We start from the raw sequence: 22368 nt of genomic DNA, 5'->3' as shown, positions 1-22368 counted from the left end.
ACACACACACACACACACACACACACACACACACACACACACAAACAACCAGCGGCAACTGCTATATTGTGTAGTGAGGCTCCTGACACAAACACATCAGCTCTTACAGGCTTATTCACCATTTTAAAATCTTTCTGCACTATCTGGTCGGCTATGAAAACCCCTCCACATGTTTGACCCCTTGACCCCGAGCTTGCCCGTTGTGAAGAGGCGGAGGCCTACCTGAGTGGGCACCAGCACAGGGGGGTACGCCAGCTTGTGGTGTCGGTACATCCAGAAGGTGAGCAGGGCCACAGCAGCAACGCCCATTATTGGTACCAGAGAGTACAGGAGGGTGCTGAACACCTGGGGCTTCTGGGTGAAGGGGTTAGACGTGGCTGCAGGAAGGGAAGACGTGAGGAACCGGGTAAGCAGGGCTGCATTTCTGCTTTTATTTCCTCTTACTCAATCATGGGATCGCAATCTGTTTTTACGGGTCATAAACAACACAGAGAGGGGAAACACAAATGGAATTTAGTTTGTAGATGGCATCTGGCATCCCACAAGCTCAGAACTATGAGACACAAACAGGAAGTGCGGGTAACTCCGCCTCTCGCTGTCTCCGATCTCACACCCCTCCAGGAGAGGATCAAGAGAGCAAGTTGCTAACTGGCTAATTAGTGCGTTAGGGGGAGTAGCTCCGCCCCTCTGTGTTAAAACATTCCAAGCGAAATCATACCGGTGCTCCGTTAGAAACGAATGACTGCAGTGCGCTGTGACCTTTAAAGAAAGGAGAAAAATGCCTTTTTTGAACTCTGCAATTCTACCACCAGGTCTCACGGCCTCTATGATTAAATGACTACAGTGGTTAATTTGAATTTTAATCACTGCTAGTTCTTTTAGGAACAGTGCCAATGATGTGCTCGTTCAAACATTTAAATAGACGTTATCTCTGCCATACACTCATGTGCACACACGCATGCAACCCCCCCCCCCCCCCCCCCCCCCCCCCTCAAATTCCTTTATCTTGCTAAGTGCAGTTCAGGGAAACCATAACGATCTGGTCTCTATCTGTGGGAGTATGTGTACCCATGCACACGTGCTCAACTCAGGGCTGGGCTGTGTGGAATACACGCAGGGGGTTAGGGGGTTCCTCACATGCTCATGTCACACCAGCTGGCTTTTACCCCCCCATCTGCAGGATTGTCCCCTTGGTGAGAGAATCCTGAGCTGACCCCCCAGAATCCAGGGACGCACGCGCGGTTAGAGAGGACCGTGCTGCTTGTTAAAGAGAGACCGTGTAGCTAATGCTACTCCACCGCTTTGAACGCCACTCTGCCTGTGAGAGCTGGCCGTTAACTGGACATATGTTAAAACCCTACAGCCTTACCTAGTGTTAACCCCATTACCCACTACTCCGCCCTACACTGCCTGTGGGGTTACTGAGATACACACACACACACACACACACACGCACACATATGTGCGATCCTGGGCTGCAAGGTCACAAAACAATGTTAGATGTGCTAGATGTAACTCACTGTATCCCTGTGGGCCCCTGCGTTTAATATCTAGGGCATTCCACAGCGCAGGAGTCAGTGGTGTAAACAGGCCGGTGGTTGCATAAGCCCCAGGAAGACCCCCACCTCTTCAACTAGCTACTTATCAATCTGAGTGCATAGCTAAACCTGGCCAGCATCTAAATCAGCATTTGAAATCAAAGCATGCTTATTCAATGTCAGATGAAAATGAAATGCCGTATTTCTGTGTGAAATCCTCATTTTTCTATAAAGGATTAGCAGGAGGAGATGCCATCAAGCATCAGTTCCCTACATTTTTTTTAATAGGGAGGAACTATTTCTCAGTGTGCAGTGACCAGATGTTTGTGTACTGTGCCCGTGTGGCTCTGGTGTGCCCTAGAAAGTCAGAATACTTTGTCGCGGTGCACCAAAGTCTTGTTTGCAGCTGCTTTTTTCAAATCGGGCAGAGTGTCCACAGCTGAACTCTGGGAGTCTGTACAGAGGACGCATGTGTTCTCCTAGATCGCCCTGGTATGCTACAACACAATGTTGAATAATAGTCATTGCTGGTTATGAACACCCACCTCTCATACGACATAAAAGAATACCGCAAATGGCCAATACGAACGGGGCTTATTTAAACCTGTGGCTCCACTGTAGTGGAGTAGAACCGCTACTCTGGGCTGTCTGGAGCGACGTGGAGACGCAGATGTAAGCAGGCCGCTGTTTGGACTAGTTCTGCTAGTCACTCATGGAGACAGGGTCAGGGGTCAGAGGTCACGAGGCCGAGGGCGTCCACCAAATCTCGCTCTGCTAAGTGGAATTTGACTGACCACGTCTGGGTGTGACATCACTCCACTGTTGGGAAATACCAAGGTGGACCCACACGTGAGTGACGTGAGATATAACGCAAAGTGATAACACGATAAACTATTTTATCCGCACGCATGCCAGATGGGTAAATGTAGTCGGTGCTGTTTCTTCACATGTGCCCACACACTGCTATCATCGCTAGGTAATTATCCAAGTGAGGCCAAAGGTCACGGCGCTGAGAGAGAATGTCAAGAACTTCCCCAAATCAGCCTCACAAGAGCGGCGGTGTGCAGACACCTTCCCTTTTCTCTCAAGAATGCGACCACGCGACGCAGCGGCGTGCAAAGGTGAAGGAGATGAAATCTGAAGCCCTGTGAGTCACCGAGCGCACGCCGCCCTGGTGGGACCTGTTCCTACACTAGCGCTAGAGATTTAGTACAATAGGTAATAATAAAGCCACAAGTAATAACCTGGGCCTTCAAGGGTGAGCGTAGGAGGGTAAAACACTCGCCATGCTAGGAATGCTTTACTTTCCATAACCACTCCTGGAAAGGGGTTTTATCTGGTCGAAAACACATAGGCATCACACACAGTGTTTGTGTGTGTGTGTGTGTCCAGCAAATCCAGCAAAAGCAATCAACGTTATACATGCTATGCTAACATACTATAAGCACTTTAATGTTTACCTCGATGATGAGGCTACTATACAATTCTATGCAATTTCATCTGTCTGGCTTGATCGTTTGGGCCAATAGCAGCGCTGGCTAACTGTATAACTGAAGGGTGAATGCTCGTTTCGAGGTTGATGTTCAGTTAGGCTATGGAATAGCAAAAGTCTTGAGATTTCAGTTAAGACTACAGCAGTAAAATACATGGTTCGCAGTGAGAAATCTTTGCGGGATCGTTGAGCTAGACCACTCATAAAACATTACTTTCGCTGAGAAAACGACCAACAGCGTGATGACAGCTTAAACCCCACGCAAATATTGGCCAGAGACCGTTGTAATGGAACAAGGAATCATAAGAGGACTTGTCTAAATACTCCCATGATTCACTGGGGTAGTCACAAGCAATTATCAACCTGAAAATACTCTGGGCACCCCAGGATTGATTTCACACAACCAAACGGGCAGAAAAATGACCTGAATAATAGTATCTCAAAGAGAGCGTGATCCAGCAACCGTGATCAGTTTATACTGTTTGTTTTTGGTTGGAAACAGAGATGTATTAAAGTCAAAACAGCCTGTGACTGTGGACTACAGCTTGCTTTGCAGAAGAGTCGGGTCTGGATTAGCAGTGGTGCCGCTGGTGTTGGGCCGCTGGTGTTGGGCCGCTCTCGTTTGGGCTGTTGATGTTTGTGTTCTTTCTATTTTTGCATGCTGCAGTGGACTTCACTGCACATCATCAGAGATGCTCGATGATGGCAAACAAACAAACAAACAAACAACCAAACAACAAACAAAGTGTGGGCCAGCATGCAGGGTCAGGACCATGACGACAAACACGCGGGGTTACGTGGGGTGAGCAATAGGAAAGAGCTTCCTGTACCCTTAAAGACACCTCTGCTTCTGTCGGTGATGGGAGCCTTACTCTGAACTGGCTGCACGTCGGGGTTGTAGAAGAACCTCTTGTTGCACATGTTTCCCTCGCAGCAGCAGAAGAAAACGTCAGGGTCCTCCTTCTTCTCCACGCACTCCGTGCTGCCACACAGCAAAACACACACAAGCATTCAGCGTGATCTGGAGCCTGGGGGCCCCATTTAACCCATGTTCCCACCCCCTTGGGTGTCTGTCTCCACACCTGCCTCCCCCCCCCCCCCCCCTCCCTCCCTCCCCACACACATGCCCCTTATACCCCATCCCTCTCCCATGCCCCCTGCACCTGCCCCCCGATGCCCCCGCTGGTTTGTCCTCGTGCAGTGTCTGGCGTTCTCATTTGGGTGTGCCACACAACCCAAAACTGCCTTTTGTCTGTGGAACGTGTCTTTTGACTGCTGCCTCTGGCTGTTCTGTGCTGTTAGCACTAAACCTGCACGGGCCGCACACGGGCAGTTCTGACATTCGAATCAAGCCTCATCAATAATGGAACTCCATGAACTGATGAACTCAAAATAGGCTCCTCACCAAACGCTCTCTGCCCAGTAAATGATCCTGTAGGTTATTTTAATAATGTGGATGTCACAGCACCAGCAAGGAAAAAAGACAAAACATTGCAAAGTGAAGCCGTTCTTTCAGGAAATGTCCTCTGTATGTCCTCTAAAGCAGCACCGCTAGACACGCGGATGGAAACCAAATTATAGGTTCATTTCAAAGAAAAAAAGTATATGTAAGAATTTGTACTTATATACACATTTATGTGAGTACAACGGACCCAAACATAAAGTCTGTTTTAAAGGTGAAAATGCAAAAGGAATTCAGGACTACTTCTTAAATTATATCACTTGTCATGTTTGAGTCCTGCACAGAGTCATGTAGCCAACACTTTTCTCAAATGTGATTTTGATAGTTTATCGTAGTGAGTCTTAACATTTAGCTGTGGAACGTTTAGTGTTTTCAAGACTGCTGCAGTTCTGTTTTAAAAAAGGAAACTGCAGTATGTCCAACCACATCAGGCCAGTATTATATACACACACACACACACACACACACACACACACACACACTTTTATCTGAGGAGAATCTTAAACTGTGGGACATAGGAATAGATCCTTTGTCCTCCTCTTATCCAATAATACAATGCTTCTGAGCAGAAAATATGGTATAACCTTCTATACTCATAAAAATGATAACAAGTTCATATCTCTGTGGTTCCTTGACCATAGCGATTCAAGACTTAATTAACTGTCTGAGCAGCATTAATCATTACATGGTAGTTTGTGGGGTACCATCTAATGGTCAGTGGCTGTTTCCTATCTAAATCGCACTTATTTTATCTTTTCATTTCTTCTTTCTATTTTATCTTTCATTTCTTCTTTCTTCTCTTCCAATTCAGGGTTGGCAGGAGTCTATCTTGGCAAAACAAAACCATTGACAAAGCACCAAACAATATACCCACACAAACACTCTCTCTCTCTCTCTCTCTCTCTCTCTCTCTCTCTCTCTCTCTCTCTCTCTCTCTCTCTCTCTCTCCCTCTCTCTTCTCTCTCTCTCTCTCTCTCTCTCTCTCTCTCTCTATATATATATATATATATATATATATATATATATATATATATATATATATAGACACACACAAAAAAAATTTATATATATATATATATATATATATATATATAGACACACACAAAAAAATTTATATATATATATATATATATATATATATATATATATATATATATATATATATATATATATATATATATATATATATAGACACACACAAAAAAAAATATATATATATATATACGCTCACCGGCCACTTTATTAGGTACACATTGCTAGTACCGGATTGGACCCCTTTTGCCTTCAGAACTGCCTTAATCTTTCGTGTCATAGATTCAACAAGGCACTGGAAACATTCCTCAGAGAGTCTGGTCCATATTGACATGATAGCATCACACAGTTGCTGCAGATTTGTCGGCTGCACATCCATGATGTGAATCTCCCGTTCCACCACATCCCAAAGGTGCTCTATTGGATTGAGATCTGGTGACTGTGGAGGCCATTCGAGTGCAGTGAACTCATTGTGGTGTTCAAGAAACTGAGATGAATTGTGCTTTATGACATGGCATGTTATCCTGCTGGAAGTGGCCATCAGAAGGTACACTGTGGTCATAAAGGAATGGACATGGTCAGCAACAATACTCAGGTAGGCTGTGGAGTTGACATGATGCTCAATTGGTACTAACGGACCCAAAGTGTGCCAGGAAAATATCCCCCACACAATTGCACCACCACCACCAGCCTGAACCATACAAGGCAGGATGGATCCATGCTTTCATGTTGTTGACACCAAATTCTGACCCTACCATCCGAACGTTGCAGCAGAAATCGACTCATCATACCAACGTTTGTCCAATTTTGGTGAGCTGTGCGAATTGTAGCCTGTTTCCTGTTCTTCAGCTGCTGTAGCCCATCCACCTCAAGGTTCAACGTGTTGTGTGTTCAGAGATGCTCTTCTGCATGGTTCGGTTGTAACGACTGGTTATTTGAGTTACTGTTGCTGTTCTATCAGATCTAACCAATATGGTCATTCTCTTCTGACCTCTGACATCAACAAGGCATTTACACCCACAGAACAGCTGCTCACTGGATATTTTCTCTTTTTCGGATCATTATCTGTAAACCCTAGAGATGGTTGTGCGTGAAACTCCCAGTACATCAGCAGTTTCTGAAATACTCAGACCAGCCCGTCTGGCACCAACAACCACGCCACGTTCAAAGTCACTTAAATCACCTTTCATCCCCATTCTGATGCTCGGTTTGAACTGCAGCAGATCGTCTTGGCCATGTCTACATGCCTAAATGCATTGAGTTGCTGCCACGTGATTGGCTGATTCAACATTTGCATTAATGAGCAGTTGGACAGGTGTACCTAATAAAGTGGCCGGTGAGTGTATAAATCATCATCATCATCATCATCTTGTAGAATTTTTAGTAATCATCATCTTTATGTCCAAGGTGAAGTGTACATGAGTTTATCACCAGATTTCCAATTATCCTTCCAGTTTTCTTATGTCACAAAGCTAACAAAAGAATAAATAACCAGGAAAGGAAAGATATCTTTGTCAGAGAAACTGCTGCCAGACCACATTAGACCCATGTGCTATGGTTAGCTTAGAGTAGATAAACAAAGATTAACTGCACAAAACTCCACTTAAGTTAAACACACACACACACACACACACACACACACACACACACACACACACACACACACACACACACACACACACACACACACACACACACACACACACACAGCTGCAAATGAGAAGGGAAGTGGATAACATTCCAGAGGTCTTTTGTTTGGAGAAGAAAGGGGTGAATGGTCTGCTCCGTGTGCTGTGCTGCGGTGCCTACAGTCTCGGCGGAGGAAGCTTTCTGCCTTTCTCAGGGGAGGGGGGGGGGTCTCCATCCAGCTCCAACGGGTGTGAGGTGAATAGATTCGACGGCGTGCTGGGACTCGGGCTGCGAGGGGAACGAGGTTCTGGGACGCGGCGGGCACCTGTGGCTCGAGGAGCAGGTTAACGGCCGCTGGTTCTGAGACTGCAGAGGAGCAGATCCGATGAACATCATCCAGAACAAACAACGAGGACCGGGATGCCTTCGTATCAATATTCATCTGGGAATGTGCTCCATCTTTAGTAGAGACCATACGCCAAACGAATGGGGATTGTCTCACAGTTCAGAGATCAAATAAAGGGTCAGTGCTCAAGGCCTGCAAAAGCTTAGTGTAAGGAGCATGACGTTGTTCTTACATCAGAACTCCAGAGATCTATTTATAATAAATGAAAAACGTCCAGTAACTTTTTCACCATTAAATGGTGAATCATTGCACACCAATGATAAATTAACTGCACATTATTTGCAGACCTTTTCCAAAAGAGGCAGAAAACACAATTATTTCCCCCTCAGAATGTTGGAGACATCCAAGACTCTCTGTTCTCTCCTCTTTATAGGGACAATGGGACATTTTGATGGAAGAGAAGGAAAATATATTTCAAGCTTTTTTTTGCACCTTGGGGGTCTTTTATGAGGTTACATTTGCTGATGAAATCTTTGCAGCAGTTTGGAACTCAAAAATAAATGGGAAACAGAACTGTAATAGGCTACCCGTGACGATCGTGCTGGCATTACTTAAAACTACACTTTTCTACATCTTGTTTGTTATAAAGGTCACTGGTATACCATATTGTTTCTTTGGCTTCTTTGTGTTCATGCTTACTGCACTGTATTTATTTTCACATTTAAATAAAAAAAATCTATTTTATTTTTCATAAGAACCATGAGAACACAACTTTTAGCTGTGGCAGTGTCGAACATGTACTCCCAGAACTGCTGTAACAACCTTGATGTTCAGTGTGTCCAACAAAATAAAAAATAAAAATAAAAAATTTAAAAAAAACAACAACACAGGCTACCTGTCGTAGCAGTTGACGTCGTCAAGCCAGCAGCCTTGCTTGACGACAGCCACGGTCCCGGAGACGTTCCGCCACGTGGCGAAGCAGTGTTGTCGCTTGTCCTTGTCGCTGATGCAGGCTTCTACGTTGCTGCGGTTGCCATGGCTCTCCGAGCTCGGGTTGTAGTTGTAGAACACGCACGAGTGCGTCTCCGAGCGTCCCAGGATGGCACCTGCAAAAGCACAGGGGGGGGGGGGGGGGGGGGGGGAATCACTTTTATCGTCCGCTGCAAGCCTGCCTCGCGAGCTGCGACAAGTGGTGATGGATGGCACAGTTCTGCGAATGATGCAACCGCTCGGTAACAGCAAGAACCCGCAGCCTGTCGACAGTATCCCACAATCCCACGTTGACGGGAAAGAACATCACACGACCAATTGGGAGCTCGGGAATTAAAGCAACTTGCAACTCTCTATGCAGCTCTCTCATTATGTGCAGGTCTCTGCTGATTTGCCAGTAATAAATTCCTCTACCATTCACAATCATCTGATTAACAGCACAAAGCACTGAGTGAGTATTTAGCTCCAGGCTAGCACAAGTGCACGCAGTTTCTAATTTGTCGATATCATCCTCACAGGCCTCAAGCAAATAGTCTTTTGAATTTCAAATACTGTACAGTGAGGTGTAGTGATGTCATTATAAAACAGTGGCACAAAAAAATATCCAATGTTGTTGGACTACCACACAGGTCAACAAAACATGGTCAGCTCAGACAAGAACGTCCACAAACAGAAGCAGGGCTAGAGCGGGGCAGAAGGGCGGGGTCGCGGGGCAGAAGGGCGGGGTCGCGGGGCAGAAGGGCGGGGTCGTGGGGCAGAAGGGCGGGGTCGTGGGGCAGAAGGGCGGGGGTCGCGGGGCAGAAGGGCGGGGTCGAGGGGCAGAAGGGCGGGGTCGAGGGGCAGAAGGGCGGGGTCGAGGGGCAGAAGGGCGGGGTCGTGGGGCAGAAGGGCGGGGGTCGCGGGACAGAAGGGCGGGGTCATGGGGCAGAAGGGCGGGGGTCGCGGGGCAGAAGGGCGGGGGTCGCGGGGCAGAAGGGCGGGGTCGTGGCGCAGAAGGGCGGGGTCGTGGCGCAGAAGGGCGGGGTCGTGGCGCAGAAGGGCGGGGGTCGCGGGGCAGAAGGGCGGGGTCAGGGGCAGAAGGGCGGGGTCAGGGGCAGAAGGGCGATGAGAGTGACAGCGCAGGGGCCATGACGGCACCTCCAGGGCCTTTTCCCATCTGCACGTTCATTATAAAAATGAAGATTACTGCCAGTATCAGTCTAATCTCTGGACAAAAAACAAATGCAGTGTTGAGTCTCATAATGAGCTGGTCTATATTTAGGGGGTTTTTAGACCTTACCGACACTCTTGGGGATCTTTGTGACAAACAGTCGGGTATTAGGCTCCAACGAGCAACTCCCGATGAACGTTTATTAAAACTTAATGGGCGGTGCCAAAGCCAGTTCTGTTGTTACTAAACACGCTGGCATTGCACAACACTGTCAATCCAAACAGCGCCTCCAGGTAAGGGTGCTCAGAGTGACATCAATAATGACATTCATCTACGCCTCGGGGGAGGCGTGAAGCTCGGGGCCAGGTACGGGAGAACTGGTTGCACACGCTGAAGGGAAAGACTGCTGGCGCCACTGTAACTGGGGGCAGTGGGAGAGTCAGGAACAATACAGGTGGAACAGCAGTGAGGTGAAGCAGCCAACCAGCTCCCACAGCACTCGCACAAGGACATTAAAAAAGGGCGTCATTCCACCTCCAAATACCAGCTCAAGTGGTGCCGGTAAGGCACATTGCGTTTTTCCCCTTCACCCTCCCCACCTCTCATTCCTGACTCTGAGACGGCAGTTAATATTACCAAAGCTAATGACGGCAGGGTGTCAAGAGCGCCGTCACGCTGCTCGTGCGTACCACCACGCGGCGCGCAAGGTGAGTTTATTCATCTGGACTTTGTCGGATCGGGCTACGTCGAGGAGTTCGGAATGTGCTGCGGATCTCTCAGGACAACGTGAGAACACGCTTAATGTTCCGTAGCGAACAGAGCACCAGCGGTGTTACGAAACGTTAAAAACGACTACAGCTGTGCTCTCTGACAGCTCGTGTTTGGCGAGAAAACTGAACGTTAATTTTAGAAGGGATGCCATGTTAATGGACGTCTCCATTCATGTGCCCTGCTCGTTACAGCTGCATGATCAGAAGATAGATCTGTTACCGAGAAGTTCCCGTAATGAAGATGGATGACCGTACTCCCAAAAGGCCAGGAAATCTCAGGGTGTAACCGGTGAATGCAAAAATTCCACATAATTCTTACACCAGTGAAGGAGAGAGCTATACTGGTGTGCGTTAATGGCCACCACCTGCACAATCCCACTATAGCATCCTTATTAACTATCAGCAAAGCAATTCAGGTCAAGTACTCAGTTGGCTTTTGGGGCATGTTGAGAGTCGTGTGTGCCAGTCGTGTGTGTTTCAGGTCAGCCGCTTCAGCTGTGTGTGAGTGTCAGTGATCACGGTGTCTACTGTATCCTGCACTTGTTGCAGCTCCTCAAGTGTGATTAGTCATGGATTCACTTCAAGAAAGAAGCACTGGTTACAGATATCTGCTTTTATCTCATTGTGTGTGATGCCATATATAACCATATCTATCAAAACCAGCAGAATATATAACAATATCTATCAAAACCAGCAGAATATATAACCATATCTATCAAAACCAGCAGAACGCCGTCCAAACAATCTTCCGTGACTCATTTGTATCTGAGAGCTGACAACAATCACAACAAAATAGCTCATTAAGAAGAAAATGAAAACTGGCATAGGAAACATACATTATTTTTGTGGAATTAATTAGCTAATTGCCCCTTGGTAGGGATAAAGCTAAGGATTAGTTCCAGAGATCCAAGTCACCATTATTGGGATTACAGGGAATCTTGAATTACTGTCACAACTGCTTCAAGGTGATACGGAAGATGATGTCACAGCTGCATCAGAGTGGGATGGAAGATGATGTCACAACTGCTTCAAGGTGATACGGAAGATGATGTCACAGCTGCTTCAAGGCGATACGGAAGATGATGTCACAGCTGCTTCAAGGCAGTACGGAAGATGATGTCACAGCTACTTCAAGGCGATACGGAAGATGAGGTCACAGCTGCTTCAAGGCGGTACGGAAGATGATGTCACAGCTGCTTCAAGGCGGTACGGAAGATGATGTCACAGCTGCTTCAAGGCGGTGCGGAAGATGATGTCACAGCTGCTTCAAGGCGATACGGAAGATGATGTCACAGCTGCTTCAAGGCGGTACGGAAGATGATGTCACAGCTGCTTCAAGGCGGTATGGATGATGATGTCACAGCTGCTTCAAGGCGGTATGGATGATGATGTCACAGCTGCTTCAAGGTGGTATGGATGATGATGCCACAGCTGCTTCAAGGTGGTATGGATGATGATGTCACAGCTGCTTCAAGGTGGTATGGATGATGATGTCACAGCTGCTTCAAGGTGGTATGGATGATGTCACAGCTGCTTCAAGGTGGTATGGATGATGTCACAGCTGCTTCAAGGTGGTATAGATGATGTCACAGCTGCTTCAAGGTGGCATGGATGATGATGTCACAGCTGCTTCAAGGTGGCATGGATGATGCCACAGCTGCTTCAAGGTGGTATGGATGATGATGTCACAGCTGCTTCAAGGTGGTATGGATGATGATGTCACAGCTGCTTCAAGGTGGTATGGATGATGATGCCACAGCTGCTTCAAGGTGGTATGGATGATGATGTCACAGCTGCTTCAAGGTGGTATGGATGATGATGTCACAGCTGCTTCAAGGTGGTATGGATGATGTCACAGCTGCTTCAAGGTGGTATAGATGATGTCACAGCTGCTTCAAGGTGGCATGGATGATGATGTCACAGCTGCTTCAAGGTGGCATGGATGATGTCACAGCTGCTTCAAGGTGGCATGGATGATGATGTCACAGCTGCTTCAAGGTGGTATGGATGATGATGTCACAGCTGCTTCAAGGTGGTATGGATGATGATGTCACAGCTGCTTCAAGGTGGTATGGATGATGATGTCACAGCTGCTTCAAGGTGGTATGGATGATGATGTCACAGCTGCTTCAAGGTGGTATGGATGATGTCACAGCTGCTTCAAGGTGGCATGGATGATGATGTCACAGCTGCTTCAAGGTGGCATGGATGATGCCACAGCTGCTTCAAGGTGGCATGGATGATGATGTCACAGCTGCTTCAAGGTGGTATGGATGATGATGTCACAGCTGCTTCAAGGTGGTATGGATGATGTCACAGCTGCTTCAAGGTGGTATGGATGATGATGTCACAGCTGCTTCAAGGTGGTATGGAAGATGAACAGCTCCTCCAATGACACCCGGCTACGCTGACATGCAGGGCAAGACCCAGTGGCCAAGACTACTGTTGCCTTGGGCAAAAACACAAGCAAAACCAAAATGGAAACCGAGCCCTGATATTCCATTGGGGAACATCTGGGTCCAGAAGTACTAACAGAGTGTGAAGGTGGCAGATGAACAGGTGGAGAGGGTGTGGTCAGTTTACCCTCTGAACCCACCTAAGCAGGACTCAATACACCTTTGACCCACATTCTTCTGCTGTTTTTCTCAACAGATGCTGTAGTGCTCCTCTCATTAGCCGCTTGGTCTAAATGTAGAAACTGCAGGTATCCCTGTACCTCTGTGTCAGCAGGGTTATCCCACATAAAGAATGTGAGGGCAGTCAGAGAGGAAAGCTGCAATTAAATCACATGAACGATAGCTTGGTTTGAGTCAACAAAATGGGAGAAATGTACAATCTAGACAATAAATTAAGCAAACAAACAACGGTAACTGAATTCTTAGAATTTAGAAAACGTGGAATTTCGTCTTTTTATTGTGCATAAGGGCCATAATGTTTAGAACCAAGAGTGAGACAGGCGTTGTGCAGCTGCCCTGTAGTTATAAAAACATGTCATTTACTGTGCTTCGTTGCTCACAAATTAGAATGCATGCATGTTATTATATATGTCACTGAGGTAGGAGCAGCACGAGGTCTAGCAGTTCATGTCTGATTGTTTTCCTGGCCTTCGATAAATGACAACTGAAACCACGAGGAGAAAGAAATGTGACCCTAGGCACCACAGCCTTTGACCTTTGACACTCTAAGCCCCTTAGAAGAGTGTTTATGGGTCTGCTTGGCACTTATCAGTTTACATAATATCCCATGTTCCCTCCCATCAACACGAGCGTGTCGGGTTGGAGCACAGTCACGGCTTCCAGCCCCTCGGCAAGCCCGCGTCTACCATGACATGGTGGGTGTGGTGTAACTCTGAAGCGATGGGTCACCTGCATGAATTAAAGCGTTTGTCACAGAGGCCGACGAACAACACGAGTGCACTTAATAGATCAGAGAGCAGGTGTTAGGACGACAGGCGTAGTGTTGAAGAGAGCTGACGTTCTCGCCCTTCATCACGTCCACCTCTGTAGCAGCAGGTTAACACCAAACCTGCTCACCGTCGCCCATTCAGGCTTTGAAGAGGCTTCGAAGGTTTTTGTTCATTTCCTATATGGGCTCCAGGCCTGTTCAGACAGCTCTCATCATTTCAAAGGTGTTACATACTAACACCGGATCCTGGACAGTCGCCTCATGTAGAACATTTTAAAAACTGTCAGTATGACTTAAGATTTAGTTAGTCTTCAATTACGGGACCAAAGTATCATATGCTGACCTGGTCCTTCATTACCATTGCTGAAGGTAATCTTCATTCGCTAAAGATGTCTCTCTTTTTAACGTAAGATTTTAGGAGCGTTTATTTTTCACACATTTTCTCCAATGACTAACTGCACAACACAAGACTCTCGAAACTGTATTACAGCAAATAAAACAGAACACGTGTATTTTGTTCATAAAACCTTTCTGCCTCACTATTCTCTTTGGTCTATTTTTGGGTCAAGGATCTCAGAGTGATAAGAACGAAATGGAAAAAAGAAGCTTGCATGGCACGATCTCTTAAACCTTTCTTGATGTTTAGTAAATATAGCTGCAGCCTCAAATCCACGTGTCACTACACGAGGTGTCGGACATCTACTGACGAAAACCTTCACGCTCCCATTCCCGCAGTATCTACTGACACAGCTGTAGTTCACCAGTCACTTCACTCACTAAACCACTGCACACATGCCTCACTAAATTAGTTTATCACTCCATGAAGGAAAGTTATCAATTCCATCCAGCCAATAATCCCCCGACCCCCCCAAAATAAGGCAGACTCTGGACTCTTGGGCGTCTAAGTCACAAGCGGCACTGCTCAGATTCAACCCGATTGCGGAGGCAGGAGTGTCTTCAGGCAGTGTTTTTACGTATTGCATGGGTATTGCGTGGCATCTCTTGAATGATGGTGTGTAAGTGGTCACCCAGAAAGATGTGGGGCACATTTCTCGTGTATTACAGAAAGCATGTGAGCTGCCCATGGGACTACAACTGATAATAGACCGAGTGCCATTAAAGTGGGGAAAAGAGGTTACAGAAAAGGTTGACTATAAAAATTCCTTGAATGCCCACAACTTTTGGAACCTGAAAACAACATATGATTTATCATTCATTAGCTCACAAAAGTCAACAGAGAGCAATAAAGTCTGGCTAGATACAGCTTTCCAAATAATTTACAAACATCAAATATGTTTTGTTTGTTTGTTTTCAACCCAATGAATCCGCAGTCAGTTGTGTTTACCTGTTTTTCTCCAAATCCACTTTAGGCTGCATTGAAAACCTACCCACAAGCCCCACAACCCAACAAGCAGGATGAGTGTATGTGAGAGCAGCTTCACCTACACAGAGAAACGTGCCACAGATGAGCTGGTGGCGTTCTGTCTGAGTGCCTGTTCTGGTAGACGGCTGTAAGGGGAGACGCGTTTCTCAGGATCCTCCGACAATAGGGCCGTCGACACAGTCACAGATGATCTTAATGAAAAACTGAGACTGGATTTACAGGATAAATTTTGTCTCATCTGACTGGAGCTCGGTTCTCGTGCTGTATCTGACTGAACATTCGCTCACATGCCTGCAAAATCTGTGTAACAGACGAAACATGGCTCCAATCTTCTGGGCAATTTTACACACGTTTAAGATGGTGATTTGTTGGATTTGAAAAACAGATCTGATCCATGTCAAAACTGGTGGAGACAAAACATAGCAAAAGACAAAACACAGCACAGGTCAAAGAAAACTATCAGAGGACAAAGGTGGCAAATGTGATTTCAAATAACCCTTCCGTCAGCAGTGGTCAACTGTGGTTGTTAATTATTCACAGAGCCACCTGCATCTTAGACAACAGAAGCGAACAACTTGCCTATGTCATGGAAGTCCACTTCAGCAGGAGGATCAGAATACACTGCTAAGCAGCACAAGGTCATGCTATCAATCAAGAATAACAAATAAACCTCAACAAGCAGAAATATATTCATATATGGCTAGTCAAACACCCCAAGGAATTCCCATGTTTGATCGCCTAGCATAAGTACAGCAGAAAAAAAACGGAGAGAAATTACACATAAACCATTATGAGTGTTAATTTTCATTATACGGTCTCTACAGTTTTCATTATGCAGCCTGAAATGAGCAACTGCTGAACATGACAGAAATGGCCTTTGGACCAACATGTCATTTTTCTGCTCAGACTTAACTAGAACTGAAACGGGTGGAGTTATTCATAACACGACAACAGAGTGTCTGACCATTCAACATGCTGATCTCAGAGAAAAACATCTATCCGACTGCTTTAGACATGCAGGAGCCAAGCGAGACTGATCACATCTGGGCACAGATACTTTGCTAAGGGAGCAAACAAAATTAAATATAATGTCACATTTGCTGCATCCTTAGTGGATAAATTAAGCAGGCACTTAATGACTGAATGATGTGCACCAAGATGTGAGGTTTCTATCCACCTACTGTTTCCCCCAGGGTGACACTGGAGGCTTTTCCCATTCCTGTCATGACAAGCCATGCATCTCATAAGCTTAATGAGAAAACAACAGCATTATGTGTTTAAACAAAAGGATGCATCTTTCAGAGGCTCTATAATATAGGCCTGTTTTTACCCGTGCTCGTGTTATCTTACGTCCTCGTGCTAAAAAAAAACAGGAGCCACGATCATACACGCAAATGAGCGAGGCTTACCGAACCGCATGTCAGGATGCCTGCGGTGTGACTTCACAAAGCAGGGGTTTATGGGCTAAATGGGCGTTATCCCCAGCGCCACAAAAACCCCTTTGTTTTGGGGATTTGTTGTAGAGGTCGCGTGGCGGTGTAACGACCCACTGCTAAGCCGCTCGATCTGTTTTACGGGGGAGGACACGCGTCCGATCGTACGGGTGCGCCGCTGCCGTAGGAGACGGAAGGTCAAACGACGTGACGATGCGCACGTTCCCCGCAATTTACAGGGTCGAATCTTTCCGCGACGCTGTCAGGAGCATGAGGGTGTGAGGACTGTAACAAGATCAGGAAGTTAAAAGTAACAACATAACATAACTCAAAAACGAAGCGTCGGATTGATGAGGACGTGCGTAGAGGTGCCAGCTGCTCAGTGGCTTTACTGCTTCTGATTGGTGATTTGTCACCTCTCCACTTCTGGACCGTGGGACCTTGAGTCCTGTTGGTCTGGGGCTAACATTTCAAGTGAAGGCAGAAAGGAGGAGAAAAGATAAACATGTTTTTGCTTTTTACATTTTTAGAGTGGTTAGCTCAACTTCAAAGATTTTGTCCTAAATATCCAATGATCTTTATTCTCTTATGAATTGTTTTTTTTTTAACCTACGAATCTCATGAAAATGTCGCATCCTCTGCTGTTTGCTTTCTCTGAATTTGATAATACAAAGATTCTCACTATTAGTGAACTGTGAAAAGGACTCTGTGTTTTTTATACATAAAAATATGCTAAACAAAATGATGATTCATGACGTTTGCAGATTCATGTGCGATAAGACACGCATTAACACGATGCTGAGCTAAACCGTCAGTGCGAGGAGTGGGAATTTTAAAAACATTACAACACACGTCTGACTACAAGCCTCAGCTCACTCTGACGGGACGTCCAGTCATTGTCAGAGCTCAGGTGATAAAACGCAGCATGTGAAGTTCCGAAGACGGTCCTGCCTGCTCTGTGAGCAGGACGTCTCTGATGTATCGCACCCTTCCGTCTTTATTAGATTTCTTCTCAGCCTAAAGCAATCGCTGAGTCCAACACTTTGGCAATTAGCTCCAGTCTCTGTTTTTCTGCTTACCCCCAGTTCGATTAATTCATCAGTGTAGTTTTTTTAACCCCCCTGTTCAGCTTGCTGTTCAAAAATCGGCACTGGAGACACGTTGGTTCATGCAGAGTCTATTTATAATTAAAAGCGGTGAAATGGTCCCCCTGTCAACTCGTGAGCAGGCTGTAAATTTTTTAAAACACAGAATGTGCAAAAATGATAAAATATTATTTAGTGTCAAAAGTGTCTCTTACCACCATCTTAATGGGGAGCACTGTGCCCCGTTAACTACAGCGTTTCCCATTTGTGTTTGGGTCCCATGTTGGTCGGTGTGCCTGTCTGTAAGCAGCACGTGATTAACCTCGCACGGGTGAGTCCCAGCTTGGGCCCGGCTGGCCCGCTCACACTTGACAGCCATGCCAGGCCTCGTGCGGTTGAGCCAATCAACATGAAATCTTCGAGCAGAATTACACCCACAGTCTAACAGTCCTCGCCTTTTCATTTCTGTACTACGTGGACATTGAAGTCAGGGCTGAATCTATAACAGCAACGGGACCACCAATTATATTAGAAATTCTTCTTTCAGGACAATTTTACAGAAATACAAATTAGGCAATATGCACTGAATGGGCAATTAATTTGGCACTCGACATTCAATGTAGCCTGCTACATAAATGTAATATAGCAACTGTAAAGGACCTTCAAGTCCTGTTCTCCGTTTCATCTGTAGCTGTATCACCTAGCGTTGGCCACCCTGAACCTACACCTCCACCACCTTCTACAATGGAGTGAATGAGGTTCATATCAACATCTTAGTGGACTTGGAAATGGCACTTAGCTCCTGTGATTTGTTATCCTGTTCATTTCAGTTTTTATATACACCTGTTTAGGGCTGTTAGGACTGCGAAGCAGCGTATATACGGTAGCAGACCGCAGTCTTTCGCCAATAACTAATTGAAAAGGCCACAAAAGAAGACGTGTAATAAATTTTGCATGTCTGTTTTAATGCGGTGGTATAATTTGGCGGGTCTGCGTTAGATGACGAGCGCTCGCGTGTGCACGCCCACGCTCACACAACCAAACTGGGGTGAAAGGGGGGACGCTCAGAACTCTGACAACAAGAATATAAAGTGTACCATGCCCACGTTTCCCCCTACACCTGTCCTGTAACAGCCACGCGTCGCCGATCTGAGAATGCATAAACCACTCATGGGCTACGTTCAACGGCAAGTCAAACTGTTTTCTGGTAAACAACTAAATAAAGATGAGCTAAATGCATCCTGCCCTTTACATTTCAAGGATGCTGGGTTTCATTTTCTTTTCCTTCTCACAGTTTAAACCGAGTCAGCTCGGAAGTGCTTTGGTTCCTAAAACCAGACATGACAACACAGCAATCACACATTAAGGTAATAGAGAAAAACGTATGCCACACCTATAACACAATCATGCAAACTTTATCGTGGAAAGTTATAAAATGATGCATTAAGATAATATAGTGTGTATTTTACACACTGCTTCAGTTTAAGCTGTAAATCTAAGTAACAAAACACTTGGTCTCATGCCTTACAAGCGAAGTCCTGAAACTGGTGACAATAACGTCTTAAACCCAAAACACACACGATGAGCCTACAAACAGATGAGTGACAATAAACAAGTGACCTTTAGTCTGCATGTTCAAACTGCAGTTGACCTGTGAGAGGAGAAAAGGCACATCTTTGTAAATATTTGAAAATGGTTGTTGGCAAATAAATCCTTCCTAGTCGACCAGGCAAAGACCGAAGCACTCTAATCTTAATCTGCACATCTGACCGCTTCGGTTGCAGCTCGGCTTCTGAATGTAGTGACGAAAGCTATTTACAGCCTAAATAAATAAGACCCCACTTAACATTGACCACACATGTGGCTAACTAATGCATTAAGTCAACAATTTCGACAAGTTAAACACAAAACCAGAGAATGTTGATTTTCCCTGATTATTACCCCCTTAAACAAACAACAATAAATTCTTCCATTTATCAGGATGGCCATATACTTAAGTTGTCCAATACTGAAACAGGCACTTATAAATTAAGATCCAGCGACTCTGTGGCATGCATTTGATTTGATCTGATGTACCCAAATGCAAATATGAGCTTTGATCCCATCAGTTCGATCAAATTCTTATGCTCCTCATTTTTGATAAATATTACATTTAGGCGACTCTAATGCTGCCAGCCGAGAAGCTCTACATGTTACATATTAAAAATCCACAGCCCCATGAACATTACCTATAGGCTGCCTATTATCACATACACTTCAGATCCGCTTTCCATTCGACCTGGGATTCACCGGACTGTTTTAAATGCACTACTTTGCACAGGGGCCATTTACCGCCAGCACAGACATGCGGCATGGTGCCATTATCTGAAGGCATCACACTCTTTACTATTTAACAAGACATCAAGTCGCCTGGAAAAAATACACACCTATATGAATCTCCAACGGCAATAAAACAGGCCTTTCGTTTTTTCTGAGATGAAAGCGTCGAAAATACACACACAGACACACTCACACACTCTCTCTCTCTCACACACACACACACATACACACACACACTCACAAATACACACACACAGACACACTCACACTCTCTCTCTCTCTCTCACACACACACACACACACACACACACACACACACACTCACACTCTCTCTCTCTCTCTCACACACACACACACACACACACACACACACACACCCGACCCACCTGAGGAGCAGGAGATGAGGAAGACCCCGAGCGCCAGTTTGGCTGCTGGTCCCATGTCTCTGAATTCTGCTCTTCTTCCTTTTGACAATCCGATGTCCGCTGCTTCCAACCAAATTCCTCCTTCAAATCGTTCACACCGTATATAAGTTATATCTCATTTAAAAATCCATTTCACAGACTCGTTGAATGAAAAATGCAAAAAAAAAAGGGCCAAAAATGTGTCTTTGAGTCAGTCAGATCCGAGTAAATCCGAAGAGTCGAACCCAAGAGCAACTGGTAGAAAAACACTCGAAAAATTATTTGCACAAATGAGCAGCGTGGGCAGTGATGGCCCAGTTCATGATACTGTCCATATTCATTATTTTAACATTACAACTCGGGGGGGGGGGGGGGGGGGGGAAGAAAGAAAACGTGATCCGCCTGAGGCGAAGAGCAACCGGGGAGCTCAGAATAAACCCGCCCGCTCCCTCACCTCACCTCTCTCTCTTTCTCTCTCTCTCTATCCCTCTCTTTCTCTCTCTCTCCCAGTAAGTGGGCCAGCTCCCATGCCCAACCACAACACCAACCGGCCACTCGTCTCTTTTATAAACCCGTTTTCCTCTATTCACCGGTACAGCAGCCCGAGCGGAGCCGCCTCACTCGCTCCGTGGACGGTGTCGCGGTCCGGGGCTCCAGTCAGACCGGCACCCACACTAACGACCGAGGGACCGAACCGCGCCGTGCGGCACACACCTCCAGTGCGAGGGGGGCCGCCGTGTCCCGGCCCAGCCGCGCTAACCCCACCGAACCGGGGCGCTCAGGGAACATGAGCCCCGGGTCAACACGGCCAGCGCTTCAGCCCCGGTCCGCTCCTCCACACATCACCAGAACATACTCCACCACGGTATAACACATATACTTAAACAAAACCAGATCTCCCCTCTCTTCTCTCTGAAGCAAAAAACAACCAAGCGATACAAAAATATCGAGATTGATCAATATCGAGGTCGGTCAATATCGACGTTGATAAATATCGAGGTTGATCAATAAATATCGACGGCTCGGTAACGTCCGCGCGCCCGGATCGGATCCTTCAGCGACGATGCGCGCGGCCAGCGGTATCCAAGCGCAAACTTCAACAGCGCGGTCGGCGAGATTACGTTAAAAAAACATAAATAAAAAACCTCCGTGGATAACTTTTCTTTAACGAATCGTTTCGCCTTTGTTTCAAATCTAACGTTTGTGTCACGTATGTCGTCCGTTACGGTGGAAACAGCACAGCTCCGTCTCACTACAGTGGCTCCTACTGTATTCAAGATGGCCGCCCGGGCGGGTTGTTTTTGTTTTTTTTTCCCCTGCTCGTCACCGTTGTCGCCCGCCCACTTTGTAGACACGTGACGCAAGAGAGATGATTGACACGCCTCTTTGACGAATCGGAGGGGCGGATACTAATGCAACCGGAGCAAGCCGGACTTCTCCACCCCACCTCCCTGCCAAGGAGAGGCGGGGCGAGTTTGTGGTAGCGGTGAACAGGTCTCTGGGTCCACAGGGTTTTATTAGCCTTTCTTGGACTAAACGTGAACGTGAGTGCCTGGTGAAAATGTGATATAACACACCAGGGCACCTAGGAGCTCTTGACAATTGATGACAATGTAAAAAATATATGCATTTATGACAATATTTATGCATGTGTAATTAATGGGTACAAGGGGCTTAATGGAGAACCACTATATTACAATAAAACCGTCCTCTGAAGAGTTTATATATTCTGCTGCAGAAGCTATTTCTAATGTCCACTGCATTAAAACATCACTATAATTATGCAGATGTAAACTGTAGTGAAGCCTACAGTATCTTTTTGTAGCGCCTCAACAAACTCAGAAAATTATCTGCCACAAAGTAATGCACGTGTCCCTTAATATTAATTTTTTCTTATTTGACTTACTTAATTTCCATTTCATTAGTTAT

At 46.0% G+C, this 22368-nt stretch overlaps 1 pseudogene across 1 annotated transcript in view; it reads right to left on the bottom strand.

Moving 5' to 3' along the window:
- The window catches only part of LOC143497827 (activin receptor type-2A-like), a 273830-nt pseudogene extending 252108 nt beyond the window's left edge, over positions 1-21722 (bottom strand). The window contains exons 1-4 of the transcript XR_013125891.1: positions 20422-21722; positions 8395-8605; positions 3861-4012; positions 223-377 (exon numbers count right to left, since the gene is read on the bottom strand). The product of XR_013125891.1 is annotated as an activin receptor type-2A-like (transcript). The remainder of the gene's footprint in view (positions 1-222; positions 378-3860; positions 4013-8394; positions 8606-20421) is intronic.
- Positions 21723-22368: the final 646 nt, after the last annotated feature.

The sequence above is a fragment of the Brachyhypopomus gauderio genome, unplaced genomic scaffold, assembly GCF_052324685.1.
Source record: "Brachyhypopomus gauderio isolate BG-103 unplaced genomic scaffold, BGAUD_0.2 sc112, whole genome shotgun sequence".
NCBI classification, from domain to species: Eukaryota; Metazoa; Chordata; class Actinopteri; order Gymnotiformes; family Hypopomidae; genus Brachyhypopomus; species Brachyhypopomus gauderio.
This window is presented reverse-complemented; position numbering and strand designations above follow the sequence as displayed.